A 9,551-nucleotide genomic window follows, 5' to 3' on the forward strand; every position below is an offset into this window, starting at 1 on the left:
TATAGGAGTAGTATGCATGACAACCTAGGTTTGAGTCACAAGAGAAAGAGCGCCACTGATCACCATGTTGATGCTGGTGGTAATCTTTGCACTAGCATCACAAAAGGGAGTATCTTCGATGGGAATGGGTGGTGTTGGGAAAGGGTGTCAAAACACATCACCGAATCTGGCGATTCAGGGCCAGCCGGCGAGGTGGCAGGTTGCAGGGGCCCTCTCCTAAAGCTGAACACAAGGTGACTATTATGAATATGATGTTCAAGCCTTCATCAGTTTACACAAGCACACGTCTCCTCCTGCTTGCCATATTCCGCTACGCAGTCGTTGCCACGCCTTGTAGCTTTCATCAAATTCTTGATGTGCTTAGATAGACCCCTTGAAAACTCTATGTTGGTTTTGCATTGTAAGTGCATTCCCATAGTGTTGTAATTCGGCCAATCTGGATATAACTAACTTCAGAAATACTAGCATGACTTACCATCGTTCTTTTTGTTTTAGAAAATCAGAAGAGGACTTGCCGACCACGATTGGTCAACCACCCCTTGGGGCCAATCTTTTCTAATAGAATTTAGTATGAATTTGGAGTATGTAGTTCGGAAACTGCTTTTGGTATGTAGTTGGTACAGTGTACTAACCACCGATTTTGTGGTCTCTACTCAATTACCTACACTGCCATGGTTGTGGTTAACCCATTTGTGTTACTCATTTTAATAGAAAGAAAGAAATGTCTGAAACACACAAGGATAAAATGGAATAGTCCTCCCATATCATGAAAAAAATAAACTTTTCATATTACTACAAAACAAGTTCGGCCAAATACGCTAAAGCGAGGATGATAGGTAGTTTAGACAAACATGGTTCCAAACCACGAGGGGTCTTGTCAGGTTTGCAGGGTCGGGCAAGACATTGATCTCCAGGGAGGTGTACGAGGGCGACACTATGGTTTGCCAATACAAAGCACGGGCTTGGGTTCGTATGGCGGACAAAGGCGCGGTGGGTGTTCTGAAGGAGATCCTAGAGGAACTTCATGAAGGTTATTTGGGATGTGAGGACTCTCATCACAAGTCTCAGAAAATGCCTCGAGTCAAAGAGGTGAGCCTACTGAAATTTGATTGTGTGTGTTATGATGTTTCCAGAAGGTTTTTGACAAACAAATATATGCACATTCATAATTGTATTTCCATTATATTGATACATTGATACTAAATAGCCTTTTGACTTGAAAGGAATCACTAGGGCCTCTAGAGGCATATGTGGTTGCATCGTGTTGGAGGTTGGAGTATGTCCTTTTCCGACGACTTCAATTTTGACTTCTAAAGCGAGGAGTTTAGACAAAATATATGCACATTCATATTTGTATTTCCATTATATTGATAATTGATACTAAATAGCCTTTTGACTTGAAAGGAGTCACTAGGACTGCTAGAGGCATATGTGGCTGCATCGTGTTGGAGGTTGGAGTATGTCCTTTTCCGACGACTGCAATTTTGACATCTAAACCATCCAAAAGTACAGAGATAGAGGTATGTCTAATGAATCAATATATTTGAGTCTCTATAAAACTACACACAAATGCTAAGGTGGCTAGCATATATAGGATACTCTCCTGGTCACTTATCTACCACTGTTAGCAGGCATGAGCCACCAAATTCCTAAGCAATGTGATAGCCTAGGTTTGACACAATAGAAGTGAGTTCGATTGAGGTGAAAACTATGGGGGTTAACGGTAATCTCGGTACTAACAACATCACATAAGAGAGTATCTAAAACGGGAATAGGTGGCGTCGGAAATAGGTGTCAAACGACAGTAGAGAACCAGTCGATCCAGGGCGAGTCGGCTGGTTGTAGGGGCTCCGCACTCCCGTGAGAGGACCACAAATTGATTGTTGCAAATATGATGTTTGAGCATGCACAAGTCACCTCAGCTCCTCCCGCTTGCCTTACTTTAGTATCTGCTCATGAGGACTTACTTTGATATCTAGTCTTCAGGACACCTTGTAGTTCTTGTTATGCTTTGCTACACCCCTTTTGGTTTTGCATTCTAAGTGAATCCGCATAATGCTGTAATTCGGCCAATCTAGACTTAATTAATCTAAGTTTGTATCACATCACATTGATCACTTGTGTAATTTTGTTTTTCCTGGGTCGGGTTCGTTCATGGGCTAAGACATGTCCTTGCTGCTAAATTTGTTAGTGATTTCTGGTCAGCATGGCTGATTTATTCATGTTATGCTTTGTCTTGATGTGTTTCATGTATCGGCAATATGCTATGGTGTTTTCTATATTTTTTTAACAATTCTTCTTTATCTATCCTTGGTGCCTTGCTTGACAGTGCATTCTAAATAACCAAAAAATGAATCGACAAGATTTAATAAATAGTGGTTAGATAGACCCCTTGAAAACTCTATGTTGGTTTTGCATTGTAAGTGCATCCCTCTAGTGTTGTAATTCAACCAATCTGTGGATATAACTAACTTCAAGAAATACCAGCATGACTTACCATCGTTCTTTTTTTTTAGAAAATCAAAAGAGGACTTACCGACCATGATTGATCAACCACCACTTGGGCCAATCTTTTCTACTACTCCTCATATGGTAATTAGTAGTATTTAGTATGAATTTGGAGGGGAAATACCATTTCGATCTTGGGTGTATATACACCTCATATGGGGATTTTTAAAGATAATTAAAATAAAAGTCAAAAAAGTTTAGAAGTTTTTTAGAATAAACTTGACTTTCTTTTGCACTAGTATATAAATTTTCGCGAATAAAAACCCAAAGTTGGCTTCAGGGCAAACAAAAATTTAGTTGCTATTACAGGTCACTATTCACACTATTTTGGCCGAATTTTTTGCTAAAAGAAGTCAATGGCGTTTTTTTCTTTTTTGAGGATTTTTTTACAAGTACAATGTAAGGTCGAGTTTATTTCAAAAAAAAATTCAGAATTTTTGACTTTTTATTTAATTACTAATTTATTTTTCCTTTTTCTGAACACTACGAGTTTATTTTTCCATATAGGGTGTACATACACCCATAGACCAAAAGTTTCCCTCTGAATTTGGAGTATGTAGTTCGGAAACTGATTTTGGTATGTAGTTGGTACATTGTACTAACCACAGATGTTGTGGTCTCTACTCAGTTACCTACATTTCCATGTTCTGTTACTCATTTTAATACTAAATTTGTGGTTATTACATTGTACCAACTAAATATTAAATTTTGTATATGAGTACCAAAAAAACCTCGACCAAATACGCTAAAACAAGACAAGGTCGCAAATATTACTAAATAGAAAGACACGCTCCGCCGCGCCCAGCTATAGACACATTTTCCACATACTTCCTCTGTTCCAAAATAAATGACTAGTTAGTACAAAATTGAGTCATCTATTTTAAAACGGAGGAAGTACAATTTTAGGCACGCCTGGGTTATGTACTGTTGTTGGGGTTTGATGCATGGGCAAATTCTCTATATGGACAAACTCATCTAGGCAAGCTCTCTTTTCGGTTTCTGCCTCTGCACGGTGGGGCATGTTGGCGGCGATATCGTGCCCGTTTGCCGGCTGGTGTCGCTCGGATGCAGAGGAGCTTTGCGTGCTCGGCCTCTCACCGTTCCTGGCCCCATCCAGCTGGCGTGCCCGCGAATGCCTGGTCTGCTTTTTTATGTCGCTGAGGCTGGCCCGGTGGCATGGTTTGGAGCACCTACCCCTGATTTTGACGCTCCGGGGTCTGGACGGCTCGGTTGCGGTCGCCCCGCACCTCCTTGAGTACTTTGCGTGTGCTTTGTGGAACTAGTTTCGAATATATCAACAGCAAATGGTTAGCTAATATGTTAAACTGTAGATATACACGTTGTATATTTTCTGTTATAAGTGGCTGCGTCCTTGGACCATGAGGTCATGAGTTCAAGTCCTGGAAACAGCCTCTTACAGAAATGTAGGGAAAGGCTGCGTACTATAGACCCAAAGTGGTCGGACCCTTCCCTGAACCCTGCGCAAGCGGGAGCTACATGCACCAGGTTGCCCCTTTTTTTTAAGTGGCTGCGTCCACTCCTACTTTATAGGATCGGCAGCGCTCGTGGCCTGCGTGCCTCAATTCTAGGAGCGCTAGCTTTTCATATATGCTGTACATTGTAACTGAATCAATTAAGGACAGAAACATTCAGTCCAACTTGGTATCAGACTCCAGGTTCCTCCATGGCCGCACCTGACTCCTCCAACGCCTCGGGCTCCGCCACTTCGCCGGGCTCCCTCTCCTCCTCCACGGCCACTGCTGCGGTCACCCAATCCCCCTCCTCCGCTGCCTCCTCCCCGCCGTTCGTTTTCGGCACCACACCCTCCCTTCTGAGTGGATCTTCCGGCGCCTCGGGCACCTAGTTCACCCCCCTCTTCACCTTCGGCGCCCCTGCCCCTGCGCCGCGTCTGCCGATCTACGGCGACCACATCACAAATCACATCAAGTTCCTCCTCAACCCCGCTGATCACAATTACCACAAATGGAAGACATTCTTCCTCATGGTCCTCATTCGCTACGACGTGTCCTACCTCATCGAGCACCCACCCCCTCCCAACGCCACCTCCACCTATCTCGAGCTGGACGCCCACGCCGTCCTCTGGATCCACGCCACCCTCTCCGACACGATGTGTGACCATGTCATCGGCGCCACCACCACCTTCGCTCTCTGGCACAAGATCAAGGATTTCTTCCTCGCCAATCGCGCCGCCAGATACATGATTCTCAATCGCCAGTATCATAACCTCAAGCAAGGAGATCTCTCGGTTTCCGAGTATGCGCGCCGCATGAAGCTCCTCACCGATGGCTTGGCCGACATCGATCACGCCGTCACTGACGTGGATCTCACCACCCAGTTTCTCCATGGCCTCGACAAGCGGCTCGACACCATATGCGTCGTCCTCGGCGATCAGGGCCTCCCCTTCGACACCGTCCTCTCCCGGGTCATCCTCGCCGAAGAGTCCCAAGAGCAGCGCGCGGCCGAGGAGAGCGCCTCGGCCTTCGCTCTGACCGATGGTGGATCCACTGGTGGCAGCTCCAGCACGGGCAACCGCGCCGCCAACGATCGGGGTGATCGCACCTCCGACCGCTCCAACGACCGCGACGGTGGTGATCGTGGTGGCCGCGCCGCGCCTCATCCGCCCACTCCACCAGCTGGTCGTGGTCGCGGTGGCTGTGGCCGTGGCCGTGGCTGCGGTCGTGGCGACAACTCCGCGCGCCACCCGCCCCCTCCTGCAGCGCCCTTCACCGGCTACTTCGCCCCTTACGGCATGGCGCTGCCGCCCCCGCGCTCTGGCTGGGTTCCACCCAACGCTGCTGGCGTGCTCGGGCCGCGCCCTGGATCCCATGCACAGGCGTACCCCGTGTACCAGCACGGGCCCATGGCTCCATCACCCGCCTACTCCACCCACCCGCCATCTTGGGAGCACGCTGCGATGCTCAATGCCGCGTACAGCAATGGCGGCTTCCCCTCCAACCCCGCGCCCGAGTGGTACCTCGACAGTGGTGCCTCATCCCACGTGACAGGCAATCCAGGTAACATTACCAAGTATGGTTCATTAAAGCATGTTCCCTCTTCCATTCTTGTCGGCAATGGGCATCATATTCCTGTCACAGCCACCGGATCCACCACTATCCCACCATCTAACTTTCGCCTTACTGACGTGCTCGTCTCTCCCAACGTCGTGAGTAGCCTTATTTCTGTTCGTCGTTTCACTAAAGACAACTCTTGTTCCATTGAATTTTACCCTTGTGGTTTTCTTGTGAAGGATCTTCGAACACGGAAGGTGCTCCTGATCTCCGTTAGCGACGACGATCTCTACCCATTTCTTGGCAATAACAGCGCTCCACCAGCAGCCCTCACCATCTCCACGCCGAACTTGTGGCATCGCCGACTTGGACACCCCAGCGCACACTCCCTGTCCACTTTGTCCAGGATTTTCTTAGCTCTTGTAATAATGCAGCCCGCTCTCCATGTAATGCTTATCAGTTAAGCAGACAACCACGCCTCCCCTTTCCCTCTTCCTTTAGCAAAACATTTGCACCGTTCGATTTGATTCATTGTGACTTGTGGACGTCACCCGTTGTAAGTTTTTCCGGATTCCAATATTATTTAGTTGTGCTTGATGATTTTACACACTACTCTTGGACTTTTCCCATGCGCCACAAATCTGACACCTCTGTTATTCTACAACGGTTCTTTACCTTTGTCCACACGCAATACAATGTGATCATTAAGGCTATGCAATGTGATAATGGTGGAGAATTCATCAACTCATCCCTTCGCTCCTTCTTCTCCTCCAATGGCGTCGTCTATCGCTTCTCTTGCCCACACACTTCTCCTCAAAATGGCAAGGCCGAACGCCTTATACGCACCACTAACGACGTCATCCGCACCCTTCTTCTCCAAGCAAACCTCACTCCTCCATTTTGGGTAGAAGCACTACACACGACCACCTATCTCCTCAACCGACGCCCTTCTCGAGCCATTGCGGAACACACACCTTTTTATCTTCTCCACGGTACTCACCCTACCTACGACCATCTTCGCGTATTTGGTTGTCTGTGTTTTCCCAACACATCTGCCACCATGCCACACAAACTCTCCCCCCGCTCCTCACGATGCATTTTCCTGGGCTATCCCCTAGAGCATAAGGGCTACATATGTTTTGATCTGAACACTCATCGCATCATCGTTTCTCGCCATGTCATTTTCGACGAATCATCTTTTCCCTACGTACCACCCCCTGCATGGCCACACAACACCCCAGCCATACCCGATCCCGTGCGCCCCTCCAACCCAGCCGAATCCTCCTCGGATCGGCCGCTCACCTCGGACTGGCCCCCCAGCCACCTGCTCCCGCACGAGCCGCTCCGCCCCCCGCAAACCTCCAATCCCCGCCCGGTCCCACCAACCCTCCCGACCCGGTCTCGCCCACTACCTCGCACGGATCCCGCGACGCATCACCCTCGTTCCACGCACCTGCCTTCCCCGTCTCTCCTGCGTGATCAACCTCGCCTTCCGCACCGGTCGGCTCTGTCGGCCCTGCCTCCACGGAGTCCGCGCCCGCCCCCTCTGCGCCTTCAGTTGCGGGCCCCACAGAATCTACCCCGAACCCCGAGGCATGCACCTCCAGTACCCCCACGCCACGTCTCCCTCGCCATGCACAACCGACTGCGCCCCAACGTAACTCACACAAGATGATCACCCGGGCCAAACGTGGCTACTGTATGCCTGAAAAGCTGTTTCTCGCAGACTCCTCCACACCAGCCATTTCTCCCATTCCTCCCACCTACAAATCTGCTCTCCGTGATCCCAATTGGCGCCATGCTATGCAAGAGGAATTTAATGCTTTAATCAACAATGTTACTTGGTTTTTGGTGCCTAAGCCTGCAGGTGTGAATATTGTCACGGGGAAGTGGATCTACCGGCACAAGTTTCATCTGGATGGCTCCTTGGCACGACACAAGGCTCGTTGGGTTGTCCGCGGTTTCACTCAGCGCGAGGGCATTGACTATGATGAAACATTCAGCCCAGTGGTCAAGCCTTCCACCATTCGAGTTGTGCTCTCTCTTGCCACATCCAGCTCCTGGCCAATTCACCAATTGGATGTCAAAAACGCTTTCCTCCACGGCGATCTCAAGGAGACGGTGTACTGCTCGCAACCGGCTGGTTTTGTTGATCCAACTCATCCCGACCACGTCTGTCTCCTGTGTAAGTCTCTCTATGGTTTAAAACAAGCCCCCCGCACGTGGTTTCTTCGTTTCAAGGCATTCCTGCTGTCTCTTGGCTTCTCTGCCGCCAAGAGTGACTCCTCCTTGTTCATACTACATCGGGGCTCGTCCCTCGCTTACTTGCTTGTGTACGTTGACGATATCATTCTTACCGCCAGCAACACGCACACCTTAACCACCATCATCGATGCTCTCAAACGGGAGTTCTCCATGTCGGATCTTGGTCCACTCCATCACTTCCTAGGCATCAATGTCACACCCAACTCCTCCGGCCTCTTTCTCCACCAACAACAGTACACCCTTGAAATTCTTGACCGAGCCAACATGTTACATTGCAAACCCGTGTCCACTCCTATCGACACCACTTCCAAACTGTCTGCTCATGCCGGTCGCCTCCTCTCCAACCCCACATACTACCGCAGCTTAGCCGGAGCACTCCAATACCTCACCCTCACTCGCCCAGATATTGCCTATGCGGTGCAACAAGTCTGCTTGTTCATGCATGAATCTCGTGACACACACATGCAGCTCATCAAACGGATTCTCCGGTACCTCCAAGGCACTTTGCACTATGGCATTCAGTTCTTCAAGTCCTCCTCCACGGACCTACTCGCATATACTGATGCTGATTGGGCAGGCTGCCCCGATACCCGCAAGTCCACCTCGGGGTTTTGCGTTTTCCTTGGTGCCAACATCATCTCTTGGTCCTCCAAGCGCCAACCCACCGTGTCACGCTAGAGTGCGGAGGCAGAATACCGCGGTGTTGCGAACTGCGTGGCTGAATCTTGCTGGCTCCGTCAACTCCTTCATGAGCTCAAGCGTCCGCCTACGCGTGCCACCGTCATCTATTGTGACAACGTCAGCGCCTCTTACCTAGCCTGCAACCCGGTGCAGCATCAGCGAACTAAGCACGTCGAGATTGATCTACACTTTGTTTGTGATCGTGTTGCCTTGGGCGAAGCTCGCGTGCTCCATGTCCCCTCCAGTTCTGAGTTCGCGGATCTCTTCACCAAGGGGCTATCGTCATTGGTTTTTCATGAGTTACGTGCCAGCCTGAACGTCCTCCCAAACGACGTTCTGGCTGAGGGGGGGGGGGGTGTTAAACGGTAGATATACACGTTGTATATTTTCTGTTATAAGTGGTTGCGTCCACTCCTACTTTGTAGGATCGGCAGCGCTCGTGGCCTGCGTGCCTCAATTCTAGGAGCGCTAGCCTTTCATATATGATGTACATTGTAACTGAATTAATCAAGGACAGAAACATTCAGTCCAACTTAATATACATGCCAGAAATTCTACGAGGAGAAAGAAATAGCAAACAAAAAGATCCAACACGGTCCAAGAACCATTGGAATCGAACGGCGAGACGAAGGCCGCAACACCTCGAGGGCCTCTGCTCACAAAGGCCGCGTCCTCCTCCGACCAAGGAACAACGGGAAGAAACTCACAAAACCAAGCATGGCGACCGCAGCCTCCTCCCGTACCCTTCCCCAAAGGAAATGGAAACAGCTGCCGGCCACACCCGGCTTTCCGCCGCCCTCGCCTACCTTAAGCATGCAACGATGGCCGCCTCGACAATGGATGCCACGCTCACACCGACACGCACGAAGACTGGCGAAGAAGCTCGCGGAGGGAGTGACACGAGGAGAAGGTCGCATTCTTTAGTGAGAAGAGGCGGATATGGAAGGTCGCGCCAAATGGGCGAGCACGCAAGGCGCTTTTATAGATGCACCAGGGAGGGAAACCGACCTTACACATCCCATACCACGACAGCCGGTCACAACCAGCGACGGCTAGGGTCCGGGTGTC

The sequence above is a fragment of the Triticum dicoccoides genome, chromosome 5B (genome assembly GCF_002162155.2).
Source record: "Triticum dicoccoides isolate Atlit2015 ecotype Zavitan chromosome 5B, WEW_v2.0, whole genome shotgun sequence".
Taxonomy (NCBI): domain Eukaryota; kingdom Viridiplantae; phylum Streptophyta; class Magnoliopsida; order Poales; family Poaceae; genus Triticum; species Triticum dicoccoides.